Raw genomic sequence first — 24,013 nt, 5'->3', positions numbered from 1 at the left:
TACTTTTTGCCCCCTTCTCTTCTGGTTTGGAATAGAGACTCTCTGCTGAAGGTGGAGCAGCTATGGAGTAACCATGTGACAGCATCAAGAATGAGGACAAAACACACATGCTAAGGATGACTAGAGGAGCCTGAGTCTCTGACGGCACTGTGGCGGCTGCCTACCTCTGAGTTTTTCATGTGACAAAAAAAGTAAGCAGGTATTTTGCATGGGCCACTTTTGTCACGTTTTCTGTTACTGGCAGCCTACACAACGCTGACCAATACAGATGGTGACCTGGGTGTGGAAAGTTGAGAAAGAATGTCAACAAGAAATGGACAAGTGAAGTACTTTGAGCACCGATGAGGGGGCTAAGAGGAGACCGGCTTGTCCTAACTGAAACAGTGACATGGGAGAAGACAGACCGTATGCCATGGTTCCAGAAGGCAGGACTGGGACTTGTGGTAGAAGTTAAGGGAAGGAGACTGGACCCATCAAAGAAAGACTTTTGGGAGATATAAAGCCACATAAAAAAAGAAGTGGTTAAAACTCATAGAAAAAGAAATCACTTGTGGTTACTAGAGGCAGGGGATGGGAGGAAAGGAAGAGAGAATTGGATGAAAGTGGTCAAAAGGTAAAAACGTCCAGTTGTAAGATAAATAAGTACCATAATGCACAATATGGTGACTATAGTCAACACTGCTTATGGTATATTTGAAAGTTGTTAAGAGAATAGGTCCTAAGAGTTTCCATTACAAGGAAAAAAAATTGTATCTATATAAGATGATGAATGTTAACTAAACTCATTGTGATAATCATTTCATAATACATATAAGTCAAATCATTATACTGTACACCTTGAACATATACAGTGTTGTGTTCAATTATATACCAATAAAGCTGAAAAAAATAAATAAGTGAAAAAATAAAGAGGCAAAAAAAGTGGCTAGAACACCACCCATATAGAGGGGGTGATAGTGTCAGACTGAAGTTTACATCATATGGAAACATTTACCTGCCCTAAGATTTCTATTTGTATTTCAAAACTTATCCTTACTTTGGCGAACTTTTCTTGAGCACCTACTCTATTCATATCTTCTGTGAACTTCTAGCAATGTAAGGATTTTTAAAAAGTAAGATCCTTCAGGATCTTACTCTCTAGTAGCTGACAAATATGTATAAAAAGATCTTTTCAATAAAACTTTAAATACTAAGATACAGGTGAACACAGAGTAGAGAGGGGATGTTTCCTTAAAACTGAGGTTTCAATGTTGAGCAGCAGTAGTCTGATGAAAAGAAAGGAAAATTTCGGGCAGAGGATCTGCAATCAATCCCGTCTACTTCTCCATTTGTCAGCTTTGCTTTTATTTTGAACCTTTGAAGATTTCCCTCACCTACTTGGGAGCTCTACTATGCATTTGAGAGGATGTTTGTTATGTTTCGCCCATGTTTGTAACAAGAGTTTTCCTCAAATTATTTCTCATATATTAACTGTCTCAGGACTACATATAAGCTAATCATTTCCCTTTGGATATTTAATATCTCATTTCTCGTGTAGTACACTTTTATATATACTAAGGTCTGTTTCTAAACTACTCTTTACTTCCACTTCTCTGTCTATTCTGGAATAAGTGCCACAGTAACAATTTTTAATTGGTAGCTTTAGAGTACATTTCAATAACTAGTAGGACAATTTCATCGTCATTACTCTTTTAATAGGTGGTTACTCCAGATAAATCATCTCTCAACCACATCTTAGTAAAACACTAGAGTGATAATTAGTTACACTGCATGGAAAGTCACATACGTTTGATTTGTAAAAATCTACATTTATGTACAGACCAAATTTTTAAAAGAATTTCCATCAATCCACCAAGCTCTCTGACATCACTTTCCAGTCTTCCTTCTGTTTTGTGAATCCCTGTCCCCAAATAAAATGATCTTGCAATCTCACTCTTTTTAACAAAATTCACCATTAAGAAAGGACTGGACATGAATAATTCATAATAGCCACATGTTTTCTCTCCCAGTAGTATCTGTGAGATACTCCAATTCTACAACTGGAGCCTTAGCTCCAATTGTAGAATGAAAAGATCTATCTTCAAATATTAGTCAGCAAGTGAGAGAGGTTCTTTTGGTGTTCTTGAATTCCTGGAATCTTAGCTCCACCCTCCTGGTACATAAAATACATCCCAACAGCATGTACATCCCAGCTTTATTAGCACAGCCATAAACATTTATTGTTTTTATTCATCTGCTTATTTCTTCCCTTTGCCATCTGGAGATTTGACTTTAAAACTTCAGCAGAAAGAAAACTCTCCTCTGTATCCCTCTAGGATTCACCTTGAAGCCAGGCCTGCTCCACATAGGGTCACATCTTACAGCTGTGGATGTGCAGAACCAAGGATCTACACCCACACCCAGGTAAGCTTGCACAAGCCAGGTAAGCCCCTCCTCTCCCTCAGTGCCCACCTGGGACACAATCAAAAGAGAAACTAGCTGGTAGTCTTCCTACTCCCTTTTTTCTTCTATTATAGAGAGTTGCAAAGCCAATAACATAATTTATTCCCATATTTTCGATAAGAAAGAAAGAAAGAAAGAGAGAGAGAGAGAAAGAGAGAAAGAGAGAAAGAGAGAAAGAGAGGGAAGGAAGGAAGGAAGGGAGGGAGGGAGGGAGGGAGGGAGGAAGGAAAAATAGGAAGGAAGAAAGTGGGAGGGGGGAATCTTTCCATAAGAGAGCTATTGAGAAAGATTCAATGAGGACACCACAGATTAAATGGCTTTCTGGGCAGTTATATCTTGGATGTTCACTGGGCAAAGACAATAACTGACCCTCTACTGCAGCGTCCTACTAATGCTTAAGAAATGATGTGAATGAGTTCTTCTTGTCAACTTTGGAAGTCAAAGAAAAGGATTGCAGAAGCGTCAATATTTTGTAGACATCCAGAAATAATTCACTGTGGGGATGGGTGCTTCTCTACACCTAGACTGGCCAGCATTTGATAGGCTGCCCTGGCGTCCATTCAAAGAGGACTTATGTTTATTAAATGGGGTAGTAGTCACGGGATTCTAACTCTTTGACCTCATATTTTCTTCCCACCAAAATAACTACCACGTTGTCAAAAAGACAGCCTTCTATCCCATCACTTTTTCTATACCCACTTTTAATATCTATGAAAGGAAAAACAAACTTTACATTTGAACAACTTCCACATCCCTTTAGATGATACAGTATATCAAAATAGATCATTTTAAGCAAATTCAAACTATGTATTATATAGCTAAGAATGCAGAAAAAATGTAACTCGTTCAATGGCACAGAGTAGAGCTTTAACTTGATATATCCAGTCCTACCTATGCTACCCTATGCTGTCCCTGTTAATGTTTTCTTTGGTGGTTTCCATGGGAGCTACTTAATTAACTGACTTTCTATTTTCCTTTAAAATCCTTGTATTTTGTGATTATCTTAAAATAATACCTTTGAGAGAATGCTTTCCACCTACAAAAATATATAAATATTTTTCAAATCAGACACCAAAATATGAATATTCAAATCAGCACATTCCCATGTGGTTTTGCTCTTCAAGGTGTTTTTACAGATAATTGAAATTGTACCAGTTTTTTTCTGACTGTTAAGTGATAATTTAGAAAATAGCAATTTTAGTAGCAGAACCCAAGCCTTAGGGAGAATGATTATAAGGTTGTATAATAAATATCTGGAGAAGATTTGGGATCAAACATTAAAGTGTTGATCAAGTAAAGGATACATACAATTCCCTGTACCAGAAAGTTCCAGAAATGTAATTCATAGAGAAGAAAAACACTTCTCTTCTCATTGACAGATTAGTTGATGAGAGATGGTGAGGAAAAAAAGTTGGCCTTTGTCTTAACTGTATCTCAATACAGTAAATGAATGAATAGTGTCAAGACACATTCGTTCTTTTGGAGAATTTTTCACAGTTGATGGAGATTCCGGTGCAGTCGATAGCCACAGCAATCATGAAACTAGATAAACTTGCCACCTTGCTAAGAAGGTTTGGTTAATTTAAAGTCCAGTGTTAATCTTATTACAAATATTACTTAACAATGGGTTAATGAGATAAATGATTATGGTCGTTTATTTTGGCAAATTACTGCTCCCATGCAGATTCTTGATATTTAAATTACTTATTCATTTATCTGAATAACTAGTACATCTCTATTTGATACTGTGTTGACAAACCCTTATTCCATATGATCATTTATTACTAGTCTTGGAGATACAAAATATGGTACTCTTACTTCATTAGATAGAGCCTGATGCTAAAAAAGATGAGTCAGCTAAATATCAGTTAACTACACCATATCAGATCTAATGGTAAGGCAATTCTTTGTCTTAGGTAACAATCTTGTTGACAGCCATCATGTAAGCTCAGATAGTGTTTAGGTATTGAAAATTTGGGGGGAATATGAATATATCTAATTCAGCTTTACTTCTGTAACTACTGCAGTATAGCCCGTGTCTGTCAAAGCACATGAATTCCAGGAAAAGTCACCAAGGGAAGCAAAAACCTCTCAGCTTGAGGGTGTTTTAATGAACGTTCTAAGCCAAAAAAGAAAAGAAAAGTGGCCAATTGAAAAACTAAATGTCTAGGAGGTATCCAGACTAACTTTAAAAATTTTATTTAATAATCTGATAACATTATGTCTCTCTAAAATTGAAACACCAAAACATTATATGCCCATGCATAATTTAAATACTAATTTATTTTATTTTTGAAGGCAGTTCTAGGGTAGGAAATTATAATGAGAGTGCAGCTTCAGCAACGTAACAGTCTCTGATGAGATAAAACTTTTATGCTCTTTCTAGTGGGGCAATTTATTAATGGACAAACTCATAATGTTTATTACATCAAAAATTATTTCTACAGAGTCAAACAGAACAACAATGTTGGTGTTTGGTTGGAATAAATTGTGATTTTCAAGCAATAAATTTGTATGCTTTTTAATATAAAGCATCTCATTTGAGAAAGAGCAACCAGGCAGTTGAGTAAATATCATCAGTTTGAAGGGGCACACATAGGTGTTTCAGAGTCATGCTGCACTAGGAGCGGCAAAAAATTCAAAATATTCTGAAGGCAAGAAGAATATTTTTAAGGCTGCACGCATAGAGTCTTGCACACACAAAAAAGTGATTGATTCATGTTTACCGAACTGGTTCAAAATGAAATGACTTAATTCAAGGAAAAAAGTGTTCCTTTTCTAGTCTTGAGTGCTTTTATAACCAAGTTGGTGAGAACAAATAAGAGTTCTTAAAATACATTCCCATTAATGGGTCAAGAAGAACCACAGAGGCCTAATTTCCTACTACTCATCAGAAGAGGTGAAATGCTATTTTTTTTTCATTACAAACATTTAAAGCTTAATGATTTAAAGTCTCATACTAAAGAGTGAAAGTCACATCTCCGGTGCATGTTCATACTTGTTTAGTGGCTTCTAAATCTGTGCTTCTAAACAAAATTATTCTTAGTCCTTTGACAACTGCTATTTGTCCTGTAGGAAAATTACTCCCTAAGGAGATGCAAATTGTGTGTTAGTACTTGATGGCTTTGTAGTAATTACCATGCTATCAGATAGCTTAGAATTAAGATAGGCCTTGGCATCAAAATTCCATATGGTTGATTCTAAAATAAGATGCTTAGATAGGCAGAATACTAAATGACATGCATTGAATAAGTAAAATCCTGGGCCAAGTTCATCTCCAACCTGGAGCTATCACAAGTTGTATCTGAGATCAAGCAAAGGTCATTTGAATGCCTCAACATTTAATAAATAGTTGAAAAAGTTGTAATTTCAAGGAAGTGCAGGTCAATAACATTAATTGATGTACATAACTATTACTAAAATTAATCTGCAAGCATACTAATCACAATTTATTACTGCAGGAGAAGATGAGAGGATGGAGAGTAAAAATAAACATGTTTCTAAATCAATGATGGAAACAACAATGCTAAATCAGCCTTTCTTTATACTTGTCCTCATGTACAGAGATCACTGATTCCCATGCACTCTACCACCATTTTTATGGAGGGTATTCCTAATCCTGACCCTCTAGACTTGATCATTAGCTGGATCTTAATCTTTTAGTCTTTAAAGAAGTATTTAAATAGAGTACATGTCAAGCCCTGCTCTAGCTACTTGGGTTATATTGACAAGCAAGTGGAAAAAATTCCTATTTAAAAAAAAGCTTATTTTCAAATAATTTCAGAATTACAGGAAAGTTGGAAAGTTAGTACAAAGAATTCACATGTATACTTTTCAGCCAGATTAATAAAATGTTAATATTTAGCACATATGCATCATCATTCTCTCTTTATATATATATAAATATAATATATATTTTATATAAATATTTACATAAAACTTACTTTATGTAAATATTTATTTGAATATATATAAATATACATATATAAGTAATGTATATTAACATATATACATATAGAGAGGTAGAATGATAATGCATTTATCATTATGTTTTACGGAGAAAATACTTGTGCTAGATGAAAGTTATTTAGGCATGAGGTATACTGCTATTGGCATTATTAAATGTTAATAAATCAATAAAAATATGTAGACATTATTATATATTTAATATATTATATAATACATATTATGTATAGTATACTGCAAATATTACATATAGCATACCATATATACTACATTAAATATAGCATATATAACATATATAGTGTATACAGTGTATATTAAACAAAGTATCTTTAAACAGAAACTGACATAAAACAAGATTATGTACTGATTAGTTGATGAAAATATTGTGATTGGAGGCTTGCAGGAACCTAACCCACTAATTGCTCTAGGAGCAATGCTAAGTATTTACCAATACAGTGTTTATGAAAACTTCATAGTAGATAACTACCGTGAATAACAAGAGGCAACTGTAATTTACAGTCATAATAACCATTTATTTTTAAATACTTCAGTGTGCATTTCCTAATATTATGGACACTTTCTTAAACACCCACAGAAAAATTATCAAAATCAAATCATTACAATTGATAAAGCGTAAGTATATAATCCACTCACCTTATTCAGATTTCTCCAGTTGTCTCACTGATGTCCATTATAGCAAAAGAAAAATACATCCTTTTTTTTTGGTGGTCTATTTCATAATCACATTGCATTTTTTAATCCAGTTTTTTTTTAGTTTTCTTTAATCTAGGATGGTTTCTTTATCTTTCATAACATTTATATTTTTAAAGACTTTTAGCCACTTAGTTTATAGAATATCCCTTTATTTGGATTTGTTTGATGTTTCCTAATAATTAGATTCAGGATGTTTTGGTAAGAATAATACAGAAATGATATAGTATCCTTGATGCATAATATTGGGATCTATATATCTGTTGTCCTAATACTTGGTTACTTGGATGATGTAATGTCTGTTAGTTTACCCACTGAAAAGTTACTATATTCCATGTGTAATTAAGTAAATGTCTTCTGAGAAAAGTCTCCTATAATCATGAAATTAATATCATAGGAAAGGGAAAGATGAAAAAAGAAAAATCATAATTTTAGGCACTGATAGTCTATGAAGAAAATAAAATAATAGGATAGAAAGTGTATGTATTCAAGGGTGGACGACTCCTTTATCTTGTTTATAAGTAGTTTAACATAAATTTTATTTTATGTTTACATGGTTTAAAATTCAAAATGTAATTCTGAATATTAGAAAAGATGGCAGCAATAGCATGGTTTTTTAATCTCTTCAAATCTCCCCTAAAAATAGAGAACCAGAATAACAAAACCCAAAATCTATAGCCAATATCTACAAAAATCAAGGTGACAAAGTGTACTTACGAACCCCAGAAGATGAGCAGGTGGGGACCAACCACTGACAGCTACATACTTGTTTGATACCAGCATCTGCACAGAAGAAAACAAAAGATATCAATAGAGCACCCGATGGACTTGAGAACACCAAGATAAGTAACAGGTCCTTACTGCAAAGTTCAGGGAGCCATGTGAGAACAGCTGAAACTGACAGGGATTTCACACACTTCAACAGTGGATAATGCAATATGTCTACAGTAAGATCATGAAACTTGTGTTCTAGTCGGGGAGATGTCTTCAACACTTGTTCTCTGATGGTGCAGAAAGAGGTCTAGGGACGAGGCCCAAGGCTAAGATCTTGTTCCTTCTAGTTTGAATCTCAGTAGGTAGCTTGATTGGGAAAGAACATCCTGATTAAAATAAATGAATATAAGGGAGGAGAAGTGATGCACTGCAAGAATAGATATTACTACGGAGGAAAAAGAAAAGGAGTATGGAGCTGCAGACATGTCCTCATAGGACAACAGAAGTAGCTGCCCTGGGCCCAGAACTTGAGGATGGGAACAGAGGGGGCATTGCATTTACTCTTCTTTTTGAGGCATCGTTAAGATACAACTGTGAAATTAATGTCTTTAATGTCTCAAGTGGCCACAGTTTTATGGATTGGAGAGATACTTGTCCTGGGGACAGAGACACAATCAGAATCCAAGTGAAGGACTGGGCCTCCTTTTTTTTCCTCCCTATTTTTTCCTCTACCTTCTACTTTGGTATAACTTCATATCTACCCACCCCCACTCTTTATCCCCCATTTTAAGACAACTTCATGAGGGACCTCTGGACATAGACTGGGGCTCAGTCCTGATTATGGGCAAAACTGAAGTGACTGATATACATAAGAAAAGATGTCAAACTTCACAAATAACCTGAGAAATTGGAATTTAAATAATGAAATAACGTAAATAGGTTTTAAGCATGATCACTGATGTCATGATGCTTTTAAAATCAGTTCCTCTTTGTTTCAAAATTTAATGCAGCATATAGCTCTATGAGCACATTTTAATGCATAAATAACTCAGATTTTAAAAATACCAAAATAATGGCATAAAAACAACAAAAATATCAATATTTCGGTACCAAAGTTAGCACAATATGCCAGAATATTGATAACTGCAATCACAACCACAAGTAAGGAGTGCATCACTGATTTTAGAATTATCTGCATTGATGTAAAGTGAACTGTAAAATTAGAGAAATGTTGAGAGAAAACAGAAGTTGTCTGAGGAAAGAGTCATTTACCATTTATTTGGTATGTGACCCAGGAAGAAATATTCCATGAGATTCAAGAAGGATAGAAAGTATACTGTGGCATAGAAACAAAACAAGATGAAAACGATAAGATGGAAATAAAAGTCAACAATATCATATATTCAGAGTTCACAGAGAAGGAGGACTGGAGAGAGGACTTAGAATTGGATAAGTCAGAGGTTACTAGTGAGAGATGAACAAGTATTTTCAATATGGGGGTGGGTAGCTTCTATGTAACAGAATTAAAAATTGATTGAATGGTGCAAATATAATGGCAATACCTGAGGAACAATCTTCCATCATATCTGAGAACACAAGTAAAGAGGAAAATGATCACTCCCTAACACCATACACAAAAATAAGCTCAAAATGGATTAAAGACCTAAATGTAAGGCCAGAAACTATCAAACTCTTAGAGGAAAACATAGGCAGACACTCTATGACATAAATCACCGCAAGATCCTTTTTGACCCACCTCCTAGAGAAATGGAAATAAAAACAAGAATAAACAAATGGGACCTAATGAAACTTAAAAGCTTTTGCACAGCGAAGGAAACCATAAACAAGACCAAAAGACAATCCTCAGAATGGGAGAAAATATTTGCAAATGAAGCAACTGACAAAGGATTAATTTCCAAAATTTACAAGCAGCTCATGCAGCTCAATAACAAAAAAAACAAACAACCCAATCCAAAAACGGGCAGAAGACCTAAATAGACATTTCTCCAAAGAAGATACACAGATTGCCAACAAACACATGAAAGAATGCTCAACTTCATTAATCATTAGAGAAATGCAAATCAAAACTACAATGAGATATCATCTCACACCAGTCAGAATGGCCATCATCAAAAAATCTAGAAACAATAAATGCTGGAGAGGGTGTGGAGAAAAGCGAACACTCTTGCACTGCTGGTGGGAATGTGAATTGGTACAGCCACTATAGAGAACAGTATGGAGGGTCCTTAAAAAACTAAAAATAGAACTACCATATGACCCAGCAATCCCACTACTGGGCATATACCCTGAGAAAACCATAATTCAAAAAGAGTCATGTACCAAAATGTTCATTGCAGCTCTATTTACAATAGCCCGGAGATGGAAACAACCTAAGTGCCCATCATCGGATGAATGGATAAAGAAGATGTGGCACATATATACAATGGAATATTACTCAGCCATAAAAAGAAACGAAATTGAGCTATTTGTAATGAGGTGGATAGACCTAGAGTCTGTCATACAGAGTGAAGTAAGTCAGAAAGAGAAAGACAAATACCGTATGCTAACACATATATATGGAATTTGAGAAGAAAAATGTCATGAAGAACCTAGGGGTAAGACAGGAATAAAGACACAGACCTACTAGAGAATGAACTTGAGGATACGGGGAGGGGGAAGGGTAAGCTGTGACAAAGCGAGAGAGAGGCATGGACATATATACACTACCAAACGTAAGGTAGATAGCTAGTGGGAAGCAGCCTCATAGCACAGGGAGATCAGCTCGGTGCTTTGTGACTGCCTGGAGGGGTGGGATAGGGAGGGTGGGAGGGAGGGAGATGCAAGAGGGAAGAGATATGGGAACATATGTATGTATAACTGATTCACTTTGTTATAAAGCAGAAACTAACACACCATTGTAAAGCAATTATACCCCAAGAAAGATGTTAAAAAGAAAGAAAGAAAAGAAAATGGAATGGTGCCATGGGAGAAAGGACTATGAGATGATGTTTTTGATGTTGAGGCGAGATGAGCCCATTCTAGACTGAAGGGGAGGAGCTTGCAGAGAACGAGTGTCAGTAGTTGAGAGGGTCTAACACTGATGGATCAAAGTCTCTGGGGAAGCAGGAGGCAATTAATGGAAAGCAGAAATGAAGGATTGGCCTTGGGATCAATGTTCCCACTTCCAGGTTGGGTATCGACTTTAAAAATATCCTTGAAAACACAGAAGTACTTGATTTCATGTTCACACTTGGCAGCACAGTAGTGCTGTTCCTGGTGCCGTGATGGTCATTAAAAGTGTTTGACATGACCCTGACCTCTAAGCATTTAGAATCTAGATGGGAGAAAGCATAACAAATAATAATAATGACAGTTAATAATGTGTAAGTTCCTACCATATGTCAGACATTCAGCTAAATTCTTAATATACAGTATTTCACTAAATGTGTACCTTTCCTTAAAATGTTGACCAGAGGAGATATAAAGTTTGAGAAACTCATTCAAAGTCACACACAAATTGATACAAATAAAATTCAAATCCAGTTCTGTCTCACTCCAAAGCCAGGTGTTGTGGCTAGATAGAATATGATTAAAGGTCAAATTATATCTGATAGGTTTTATTTGTGCTCTAGGGTTCATAGAATAAAGATTATTATGGACAGGTTTTCAGCAGAAACTTGTAAAGCCATCGATTGTTGTCTTCTCATTTGACAGCCTTTGGTAACTAGTGTGGACAGGTTTGGAGTAGTGCCTTGGCTGGACATGTCGCTGTGACCATGAATATATGACAGAAGTTTGCCTGAAGCAGTATGCGAAATGTGTTTATTAGTCAGAGTTCTGTAGGTGAGAAACTCCAATTTTGGACAGCTCTGTCACTGAATGAATGTATTGCTGGCTCTGCATCTCCAAAGGAGCTCACATGTAGGCACGCACTGCGGTCTTAGATCCTAGGCTACACCAGTGCTGGAGACAGTGTGAGAAGGGCAGTCAAGATCAAAGTACCCAGCAGAGTCTTCCAAAATGTAGGTCTTCTCAAGACAACAAAACTGGGAAGATGAATTGTGCAGCCACAGCCCAGTGATATCTGACAGCAGACCCAAAGACCTCCACTTGCTGGGTTTCCCCACAGTGGCCATTAAATTTTCTCCACTAGTGCCAAATACCTTGCTTCTCTGTTTTTCCTTTATATGGCAGGTGCTTCTTCCATCACTTATAATAGCAGAGGCCTATCTAATTTCATTGCCTAACAGTTAAATTTGTTTATCCCAATGCGATATGGGAAGGTTCTCCACCCATACTTGTCTTTACATCTCTTTTATTTAACTTCATAAAACAAAGCCTGACATCTCAACTTCCTTATCATTTCCAATTTCTTTGTTTAGCAACTTGGAACATGATTAGAGCTTAGGCAGAGGAGTTGAAGTAACATGCCCTCCACTCTTATCTAGAGGTTAATTTCCCCACTCACTCAGGATGCTCCTTGAGAGTTGGGATTAGTAACCATCCTCTATTTGACTAAGATTCTCAATCCTGGGAGTGACGTCAACAGATAGTAGAAGAGGAAATCCCAGCCATCTTTCTCCCACAGAAACACTGATTTAACGAGGGTATAGGGACAAAGTGCCTTTATGAAAAGTCCAGAATCCAGTTAAGAAGTCACAGTACTTCAGATGTTCACAATACAGAAACCAGCTGCATCAGAATGGGTAAGAAGAAAACTTTCACTTTGTCTGCATCAGTTCTTCTACAATCCAGCTCAGTATTGAGGGAGTTTGCCTGGGCACGTAAATTCTCCCTCAGGGACAAGAGAGAGGGGAGCATGCCTCAAATGTTCCTGGCCTTTCACTGTGCTGCCCAAGGTGTCAGTTTTTGTCTCATCACACCTGGAGTACTAACAGAACTCTCACAGTTTGGTGGGGGTAGCTAACAACAAATGAAAAGAGGTGGGTTATCTGCTGCACTCAGCACAGTTCAGAGAGATTGCCAGAAAGTGCAGAACTCAAGGCTTCTCCACCAGAAAGAAAGGAAGGAATGGCACATGCCTCCAATGTCCCAGCCCATAGTACAGCAGTCAGACAACAGAGAGAGCAAGAGGTTATGGGATCCTGAGAAATGAGAAACTGGTAAATACCCTCTAATTAGGAATCTACATGCAAAAGTCCAGAGAAGATATAGTCGTAGAAAAGGATTGAGATGCTCTGGGAATCCCTAGCCAGGCTGATTGGTGAGGTCTTGCCCAGTTAAAATCAGTTTGTAGAGATTCGGAGAAGTGGCCGTTTCTTCAAATACACAGACAGTAATTCAAAGCTACAAGGAACATGGGAACATGGAACAAAATAAATCTCCAGTAACCAACTCTAAAGAAATGAAGATTTATGAATTGCCTGACAAAGAATTAAAAATAATTGTCTTAAATAAGTTACAAAAGACACAGAAAGACAGCTAAATAAAATCAGGAAAATGGCACATGAACAAAATGAGGCTCTCAGAAAAGAGATAGAAACTATAATAAAGAAGCAAACAGAAATTTTGGAGTTGTAGAACACAATAAATGAATTGAAAAATTCACTAGAAGGATTCAACAGCAGAGATAATAAAGCAGAGGAAAGTTATCAAACTAAAGGCTGGTCATTTGGCATTATACTGTCAGAGGTACAAAAAAAAGAGGATGAAAAAGAATGAAGAAAGCCTAAGGGACTTATGGGACACCATCACATAAATTAATATATGTGTTATGGAAGTCCTAGAAAGAGAAGAGACAGATAAAGAGGTCAGAAAACTTACTTAAAAAATAATGGCTGAAAACTTCATAAATTTGGGAAGGGACACAGACATTCAGATTTATGAAACCAAAGAACTCCAAATAAGGTCTATGGAGACACATTATAATCAAATTGTCAAAAGTCAAAGACAAAGGATGGATTTTGAAAGCAGCAATATAAAAGTGACTCATCACGTACAAGGAGTTTCCAGAATACTATCAGCTGATTTCTCAGTAGAAACCTTGCAGGCCAGTAGGGTATACAATAATATATTAAAAGTACTGAAAGAAAAAACTATCAACCAAGAATCGTAATAAACCTTTCTTCAAAAACGGTGGAGAGGTAAAGACTTTCCATGACAAAAAAAAAAAAAAACAAATTGAGGGAGTTTATCATCTCTAGACCTGCTTTATAAGAAAGGCTAAAGGAAGTTCTTCAGCTGAAATAAAAGGAAGCTAACACAGCAACATGAAAGCATATGGAAGTATAAAATTCACTGGAAAAGGTAAATATGTAGACAAATACAGTCATCCCTTGGTATCCAGAGGGGATTGGTTCCAGGACCCCCTGCAGATACCAAAATTTGCAGATGCTCAAGTCCCTTATAAAAACACTGTACTATTTTCATATGACCTATGCATATCCTCCTGCCTATTTTAAATTATCTCTAGATTATTTATAATACTTAATACAACGTAAATGCTATGTAAATAGTTGCTGGCATGTGGCAAATTCAAGTTTTGGTTTTTGGAATTTTCTGGAATTTTTTTTTCAGCTATTCATTTAGTTGAATCCATGAATGAGGAACCCATAGATACAGAGGGCTGACTATACAGAATACTGTAACACTGTAATGGTGGTGTGTAAATCACTTTTAATTCTAGTATAAAAGTTAAGAGACAAAAATATTAAAAATAACTGTAACTATAAACATTTGTTAATGGATACACAATATAAAAATAAGTGAATTGTGACATCAATAACAAAGTGTTGAAGGGGTAAAAGTGTAGCATTTTGGTATGTGATTTGAATTAATGTGTTAGCTTAAAATAGATACTTTAACTATAAGAAGCTTTATGTAACTTTTATGCTACCTCATGGTAACATAATAAGTTTATGTTATCTCATGGTAAAAAAGTAAATACCTATGAAAGATACACAGAAGAAAAAAGAAAGAAGCAAAGCATATTACTACAAAAAAAAATCACACAAAAAAAGACAGCAAAAGAGGAAAAGAGGGACAAACTACAAGCATAAAACAACAAAATGGCAATAGTAAGTCCTTAACTATCAATAATTACACTAAGCATAAATAGATTAAACTTCCCAATCAAAAGATGTAGTGGCTAAATCAATTTTCAAAAAATAGATCCAACTATATGCTGTCTATAAAAGAAAAACTCACTTTAGGTTTAAGGACACACACTGGCTGAAAATAAAGGGATGGAAAAAGATATTCCATGCAAATGGTAACAATTACAGATATACATGCACCCAACGTCAGAGTACCCAAATATATAAAGCGAACACTGACAGATCTCAATGGGAAAAGACAGCAATTTAATAATAATTGGAGGCTTCAATGTCTCACTTTCATATGTGGATATAATATCTAGACAGAAAATCAAAAAGAAACAGCGGAGTTGAACAACACTATAGACCAAATGGGACTAACAGACATTCTATATATGCAGAACATTCTACCCAACAGTAACAGAATACACATTCATATCAAGTGCACATTGAACATTCTCTAGGCTGGACCACAAAATAAATCTCAACAAATTTAAGAAGACTGAAATCATACCAAGAATTACTTTCTGGGCACCATGGAGGGCAACTAAAAACGACTAAGAAATGAAAAACTGGAAAATTCACAAATATGTAGAAATTAAACAACATACTCTTGAACAACCAATAGATCAAAGAAATGAGAAGGGAAATTTTAAAATATCTCAATACAAATGAAGCTGACAACAGAATATACCAAAACTCATGGGATGCAGCAAAGACACTACTAAGAGGGAAAAAGTGAAAATGCCTATATTAAAAAAGAAAACAGTTTTCAAGTAAACAACCTCACTGTACACCACAAAGAACTAGAAAAAGAAGAAAAAACTAAGGCCAAAGTTAGTAGAAGGAATAAAATTATGAAGATTAAAGGAGAAATAAATAAAATAGAGAATAGAAAATTAAAAGAGTTGTTTTCTGAAAAGATAAACAAAATTTACAAACTCTTAGCTAGACTAAGAAAAAGAGAAGACTCAGATAAATAAATTCAGAAATGAAAAAGGAGACCTTACAAATGATGCCACAGAACTATAAATAATCAAAAGAGACTACTGCAAACAATTATATGACAAAAAATTGGATAACCTAAAAGAAATGGATAAATTCCTAGAAACATACAACCTACCAAGACTGAATCATGAAGAAATAGAAAATCTGAACAAATAATGAATAAGGAGATTGAATCAGTAATCAAAAACCTCCCAACAAAGAAAAGTCCAGAAACAAATGAATTCACTGATGAATTATCTCAAATGTTTAAAGAATTACCACTAATCCTTCTTAAATGCTTCCAAAAAGTAAAGAGGAATACTTTCAAATTAAGTCCTTAAATTTATAAGGCCATCATTATCCAGATACCAAAGCCAAAGACATTACAAGAAAAAACAAAACAAAACAAATGAAAAACAACAGACTAATATTCCTGATAAACATAGATGCAAAAATTATCAACAAAATACTAGCAAACCAAATTCAATAGCACATTAAAAGGATCCCATAGCATGATCAATTGGAATTTATCACTCATATGCAAGGATAGTTCAACCTACACAAATCAATTAACGTGATGCACCACATTAGCGGAGTGAAGTATAAAAATCACATGATCATTTCAATAGATGTAGAAAAAGCATTTGACAAAATTCAACACCCTGCCATGGTAAAAACTCTCAACAAACTAGGTATATAAGGAATGTACCTCAACATAATAAAAGCCATACATGAAAAGCCCACAGCTTATATCATACTCGATGGTGAAAACTGAAAGTTATTCCTCTAAGATCAGGAAAAAGGCAAGAATGCCCACTTTCACCACTTCTATTCAACATAGTACTAGAAATCCTAGGCACACCGATTAGTGAAGAAAAAGAAATAAAAAGCATCAAAATCGGAAAGAAAGAATTAAAATAATTTGTGTTTGCAGATAACATGATCATATATGCAGAAAACCCCAAAGACTCAACCAAAAAAAACTGTTTACTAATAATTCACTGAAGTTGTAGGAAAAAAATCAATATAAAAAAATCAACTGGGCTTCTATACTCTAATAATAAACTATCTGAAAAGGAAATATTTAAAAATCCCATTTACAATAGCTTCAAAAATAACAAAATTCTTAGGAATAAATTTAATCAAGGATATAAAATAGTTCTACATTAAAAACTATATAATATTAATGAAAGAAAATAAAGAAGATACAACTTAATGGAAAGGTGTTAGTGTTCATGGATTGGAAGAATTAATATTGTTAAAATGTCCATACTACCTAGAGCATTCTACAAATTCAGTGCAATACTATCAAAATCTCAATAACACTTTTTACAGAAATAGAGAAAACAATCCTCAAATGTATATGAAATTATAAAAGACTCTGAATAGCCAAAGCTATCTTGAGCAAGAAGGATAAAGCTTGAGGCAGCACACTTCCTAATTTCAAAATATACTACAAAAATAAAGTAATTAAAACACTACGCTACTGGCATAAAAACAGAAAAATAGACCAATGGAAAAGAACAGAGAACCCAAAAATAAACCCACATGTATATGGTCAACTGATCTTCTACAAGGGTGCTGTGAATACACAATGGGAAAAGGATAATCTCTTCAACAAATTATGTTGGGGAAACATATCCATCTGCAAAAGAATGAAATTGCACCCTTGTTTTACACTATATACAAAAAAGTCAATTCAAAATTGATTAAAGATTTAAACACAATTCCTGAATATCTAAAACTCTTAGAGAAAAACTTGGGGGAAAACCAGGACATTGGTTCAGGCAATAATTTCTTGGATATGACACCCAAAGCACAAGCAACAAATGCAAAAAAAGACAAGTGAAACTACATCAAATTAAAAAGGTTCTGTATGGCAAAGGAAATAATAAAGTAAAAAATGCAACTTATGGAGTGGGAGAAAATATTTGCAAAGCACTGATAAGAAGTTTACATCCAAAATAAATAAGGAACTCCTACAACTCATTAGCAAAACAAACAAACAAATAACAAATTACCTGAGTTAAAAATGGGCAAAGGTATTGAATAGATATTTCTCCAAAGAAGACATACAAATGGCCAGCAAGTACATGGAAAGACGGTCGATATCACTAATCATCTGAGAAATGCAAGCCAAAATCAAAATGAGGTATAACCTCGTAGCTGTTAGAATAGCTATTATCAAAACAAATAATAAGGGCTGGTGAGGATGTGGAGAAACTGGAACTCTGGTACTCTGTTCGTGGGAATGTAAAAGGGTGTAGCTGCTATGGGAAACATTATGGAGGTTCCTCAAAAAATTTAAAAAAGAACTACCTTTTCATCCAATCTCATCTCTGGGTATATATCCAAAGGAACTGAAATCATGGTTTCAAAGGGATATTTGCTGTCCCATATTTAGTGCAGCATTATTAACAATAACCAAGATAGGGAAACTACCTAAATGTCTAACAACAGATGATTGGGTAAATAAAATGTGATGTATACAAACACGGATTATTAGTCAGCCTTAAAAAAGAAGAAAATCCTGACCTTTATGACAGCATGTATGGACCTGGATGGCATTAGGATAAGTGAAATTAGCTAGTCACAGAAGGACAAATACTGCATGATTCCACTTATATGAGGCATCTAAAATGGTCACGCTCGGGGCTTCCCTGGTGGCGCAGTGGTTGAGAGTCTGTCTGCCGATGTGGGGGACACGGGTTCGTGCCCTGGTCTGGGAAGATCCCACATGCCGCGAAGTGGCTAGGCCCGTGAGCCACGGCCTCTGAGCCTGCGCGCCCGGAGCCTGTGCTCCGCAACGGGAGAGGCCACAACAGTGAGAGGCCCACGTACCACAAAAATAAATAACAAATAAATAAATAAAATGGTTACACTCATAGAAACAGAGAGTAGAGGTGGCTGTCAAGGGCCAAGGAGGAGGGAGAAATGGGAAGTTGCTTTTTAATGGGTAAAGTTTCAATTATACAAACTGAATGAGTTCTAGAGATCTGCCCTACAACATTGTGCCTATAGCTAACAATACTATATTGTTCACTTAAAAATTTATTGAGAGTACAGATCTTATGTTAACTGACTAAAAAAAAAAAAAAGATAGTACTGATATCTGAGGAACTGAGTCTCAGTCTTAAGTTTTTTGTGCGCCCTTCTCCCAAGAAGCCTTGAGGTGAGAATGCAGAGAGAACCCTGGCAGAGTTCCCTAGGTGAAAGGCAAACGGTGTCCTCCTCCCCACTCCAGGGCACTCTTGATTTAGCTCCTTGTAGCATCACCCAACCTGCCAACCCAGACATGGAGGGTGCCCACTAAAGACGACGCTTCTTGGAGTGGCAGATGCATCAGGCTGTGCACCAGCAGTTTGGCTTCCCCAGCTCCACTTTAGGTAACTGCCCAGGATCAACACTTCTCACAGCCATTCCCCCCACCTTGGAGAAAAGAAATCTAGACAGAGTTGCAGCTCTGTAACTCCCCAACTGACTTGCCTCAGATCTCCCACCTGTAAACAGAAATAATAATCATATTTTTCTATTAGACTGTGTATGTAAAAATACTAGAGCCTCTATCCTTGGAGTAAGGCATGTCTCCACAGGTTTAACCATTAACAGATTGGCAGGGCACACAGACCCCAAACTCAACTTAATAAGTGGAGTCATTGACCACATCACTTTTCTCAGCAGAAGCTGAAGATAATATATACCATCTGTGTGAGGAAAATCAAACCAGTGCTCAGGGCAGGGGATGTGTAAAGTGTTCTTCCTCCTGATAGTGCCTCAGTAGGAAGAACATTACTCATTGTGACAAACCTTCTTCCCCCTAAGAGGTGATAATGCAGCTGTTATTATTACTTTTTATAATTTAGCCAAGAACTGCTAACATAGAAATTTTTATTCAAGATTTTAACAAATTCAAAATAATGGAGCATACTAATAGACCATATTGTACACGCAGTCAATACAATCTTACCAAGAGAACTTGCATGATGTTTTTTGACGTTAGGTGATATATTGGGGTAATGAAATTTTTAGTCCTTGGTTTTCAATTTTAAGAATACTGTTATTTTGCATTCGTGGGACTCTGTACTCACTTAACAGGATCTGTGAGAATTATAAAAGGACTTTATGAATGCTGAGCCCTTGTTGGTATGATTTAAATTCAAATAAAAATACAGGGGGTCATTTTTATGAAACAAACTGACCATAACCAAGAGTTTCATTCTCCATTTCCCTTTAATATTTACTGCCCTAACCTTGCACAGACCCAGAAATGAGATGAGATATACCTGTAAACCTTAACCTCCATTAAAACTGGCAATGAGGCTGTGAAAAACTTCTTTCAGGTGTGTGGGGGGGGGCAGGGGAAGGTTATTTATAGGTTTAAAATTTATACAAAAGAAGAAAAATGGAAAACATACACAAAACCAGAGTAGCAATGTATTAGTCTAGAGTCAAGAACTTTAAATTTAGCACCATCACTAATAAATACTTAATGAATATACAGACACATACACCATTTAAATGTTATTTTGGTTTCAAATTGAAACCAAAATGTTACATATTTTAAAATGGAAATAAGTCTGCCTCAAGAAGCTTCAGATCTCATCAGCAGAAAACACCGTTATCTCCATTTATAAAATGGCTTTAACTTTTTCAAAGCATTTTTCAACCTATGCAATCTTATTTATTTCTACAACTCCCTGGCAGATAGGTAAAACAATATTATTAGCCACTTTCGCCCTTCATGGGACCAAGACACGGCAAACTAGTGTTTACTGAAGTACCAGTATTTTTATTAGCTGTAAATTGAATCTCTTTTAATTTGCAAAACTAGCCTGTAAAGTAGATATTCTTATTTTTATTTTCAGCCAGGTCATCTGCGGCCTAGAAATCTTAAATTATTTACCCAATGTCACACAGCCCGTAGGTGCTGCAACCAAGATTTAAAACCCAGGTCAATCTAATTCCAAAATCTATTATATCAGGCTGCTTGCACTGAATGTTAAAAAACATGTTACAAAAAAAGGGTCAAACTACTTAGCTGAATAGCCTTAAAAGGATTCAAGTTTCCTGAATCCTAGTGCTGTGCAGAGGCAGAGAAAATAAAGATCCAATATGTAAAATGTTTAAGCAAAGATTATATGTCTCAGATTTAAACTACAATAACTGTCAAGTATCAAAGAAATTCAGTTGTAGTTATGAAAGGTTATGGAGTTCCGAGGTGTTTTATGTTTGAGTCTTAAAGAATGAGTGAGTGAGACTAATCAAAAGTTACAGAAGGACTATTGTAACTTCAATTCCACTTATTTCTAAACAGTGTTTCTCAAACTTTGGTGCACATCCGAATCATCTGGGGAGCTTGGTAAAAAATATACATGCTACAAATCAACTTGTAGAAATTTAGTCTAAAGTAGCATTTGCTGAATAACCTGAGGAACCGAAATATGATCTGGGAAAAGGGGTTTCCATGGACAAATAAATGTGGGAAATGTTGCTTTGTGTAAATCCTACAAGTTTATTTTATATACTAATGAGCTTCAAGCTTGCGCAGTCGCTGGAGGGACTCTTTATATGAGATAGGGTCCTAGAGGTAGGATAGCCCCAGCAGGGGAGGATCTCAGAGGTTTTAACGTCTCTGAGATGTGCAGAAAAGAAAGACCTGTAAGCAGCAAGCTGCAACAAGATCAGAGGCCGGCAGAAATTGATTTGTGTAACAGACTGAAAGCCAGAGGCAAAAATAATGCTTTGGTCAAGAGATGAAGAGAAGAGAGGAGGTAGGGATGGGGTTCAGGGAGCTGAACAGTTCAGGCTCCTAATCCAGGACATGGATTTTGCATGCTTTAATATGTGCTCAGGCTTCTTCCCGGTGAGTGGAGTAGGCGGTGAAGCAGGGTCACCTGTAGTCGACCATCCAGATACTACACGTGCTTCAGGCTCTGGCCCAGAGTTTTGATGAGGGAAGCTTTCCCTGAATATCCTGACTACCCTTTCCCAGGCACTTCCTGTTTCTAAACAGTCTTTACTTTTTCCAATTTTCTCCTTCTCACTTGATCGTACGTTGTCTGTGATTGGTCAATAATTCTTTTATGTGTCCTTTTCTAGCTAATTATACTGTAAGTTTTTTGAGGGTGGAAATCGTATCATACTTCTCAGTGACCCCATAATGCCTAGGATGATGACAGCAGCTGGTCCCTTATCAAGTTCGTGTAATAAACCTCCTTGAAACCAGTGGCTTAAAGCACCAACTATTTGTTACTTCCCATGGTTCTGTGGGTTGATGGGTGGTTTTCCACCTGGACTCTGAGAGGACCAAAATGTCCCCACTCACAAGGCTGGCAGTTGGTGGTGGCAGGGCTGGCTTCACCAGACACATGTGTGATCTCCGCAGTCACAGAAGGGATCCATACTGGGGGTTTAATGCTCTGTGGTTGCCATCTTGAAATTCTGAAAGATTTTTTCTTTCCTTTTGTATCTGGTATGTAAAGAAAGAAGGGACAATGGCGTACACGTGCCCCAGGGATCGGAGCCTTGGTTCCTGTGCAGTCTCATCTCTCACCATCTCCCCGAAGCCCCAGGGTGGCTTCTTGGCTGCCTGCCTGCCTGCTCCTGGGCTCCTCGGGCCCCATGCTGTCTCCTCCTTCCCACACCTGCCCCCTGACTCCTCTTGCCCTCTTCCCTGTCACATCTGTGAGTAGAAGGCCAGGGTTCTGCTATTGCCCTCTGCTCCTGGAAGGAGCCTGGGAGCAGACTTGGGGGAGACCAAGGTGTTGTCATCTTGGGTCATGCAGCACCTTGGGGCACCCCAAGAAGGCTTCAGTCCCACCTGGGATGGCAGAACTGTGGAGAGTGTTGTCCACAACTCTTGACCACTGCTAGTGTAGGTTCTGAGCGTGTTTCGTCATGGAGATGGCAATCCCTTGGGGTTACCTATCCACTGTGCATTAGGCCTAATGGGGTTCAGGACATGCTACCTCAAAATATGGCACCTTGACATATTAAATATCTTAAGCTGAAGGAACTTTTTAAAATGGTGGAAGCAGGAAGGTCACCCTGACCTACTCCCCCTCACCTTTCCCTGAAACAGGTCTTAAAACTCCCAAGTGAAAGATACCCTCCCTGGACCAGGAGGAAGTATGATATTCTTATCACCAGAGATGGGGAACTGGGGGCCAAGAAATCTCTATAAACAAACCTTGTTACACAATCCTTATTTTCCTAGTTACTTCTTCACCATTTACTACCCTAGCTCAGACCCCTTTGTTTTGTCAATTCTTCACAAATGTATTGTTTCTTTGTCTAAAAGGTATAAAAGCTTCCTGCTCTGGTCAATTCTTCAAGTCTTCATTCTCTTGTGAAGGCTCCCATGTACATATAAAAATTTAATACTGTTTGTATGTTTTTCTCCTGTTAATCTGTCTTTATTAGCTTAATTTCCAGACCCAGCCAGGGACCCTAAGAGGGTTGAGGAAAGCTTTTTCCTCCTCTACAGGGTGCTGGACCTGAGGGAAGGGAAATTGACTTTGACCCTGACTGGGGACCACATTTTCATTTTGCACTGGACCCTGTCAGTCATGTGGCTGGCCCTGGGTGCTGGTCTCCTTTCCTAGGATTGGGGGAATCTTTGTTCTCCTCCATGTAAGTCTTCTTACATTATGGCAACTGGATTTCAGGAGTTCCAACAAACCAAAGCAGAAGCTGGAGATCTCTTAAGGATCACTCTTGGAAGTTATGCAGAACTACTTTTACATATTTTATTTATCAAACAGTCACAGGACCAGCCCAGAATCAAGGGGAGAGGAAATATACTCTACCCTGCAAGGAGTATTGGCAAAGGCACAGGCAGAAGAGCTTGTGGGATGAGAGAGATTGTCAGAAACTGTCCACCATTCAGCTGAAAGCATCAAAGTGTATAATGGTGAAGAACAGGCCTTGGACTCAGTCAGACGGGGGCTCAAATCTCTGTTCCACCACTGCCTGATGGCTAAACTTATTTAGTTCCTCTGAGCTTCAGTTTCCTCATCTGTAACATGTAGCTTGTTGTGAGGGCTAAATATGATACACACAGAGCGTGGCACCTACTCAACATTCAACATATGACAGCTACTGTCACAATGGAGTCACAGAAGTTCCTCCTACAGGGA

General features: G+C 36.8%; 1 protein-coding gene across 2 annotated transcripts in view; it reads right to left on the bottom strand.

Annotated features, from left to right (window-relative positions):
* Positions 1 to 7,062: 7,062 nt before the first annotated feature.
* Positions 7,063 to 24,013, bottom strand: part of RFC3 (replication factor C subunit 3) — a 559,111-nt gene continuing 542,160 nt past the window's right edge. For both annotated transcript variants that reach the window (XM_060287864.1, XM_060287865.1), the window contains 2 exons: positions 7,837 to 7,902; positions 7,063 to 7,089 (listed from right to left, as the gene is read on the bottom strand). The gene's annotated coding sequence lies outside the window, so the exon portion shown is untranslated. The remainder of the gene's footprint in view (positions 7,090 to 7,836; positions 7,903 to 24,013) is intronic.

The sequence above is a fragment of the Globicephala melas genome, chromosome 18, assembly GCF_963455315.2.
Source record: "Globicephala melas chromosome 18, mGloMel1.2, whole genome shotgun sequence".
Lineage (NCBI taxonomy): Eukaryota > Metazoa > Chordata > Mammalia > Artiodactyla > Delphinidae > Globicephala > Globicephala melas.
Note: the sequence above shows the minus strand (reverse complement) of the source record. Positions and strands in the feature narration are given on the sequence as shown.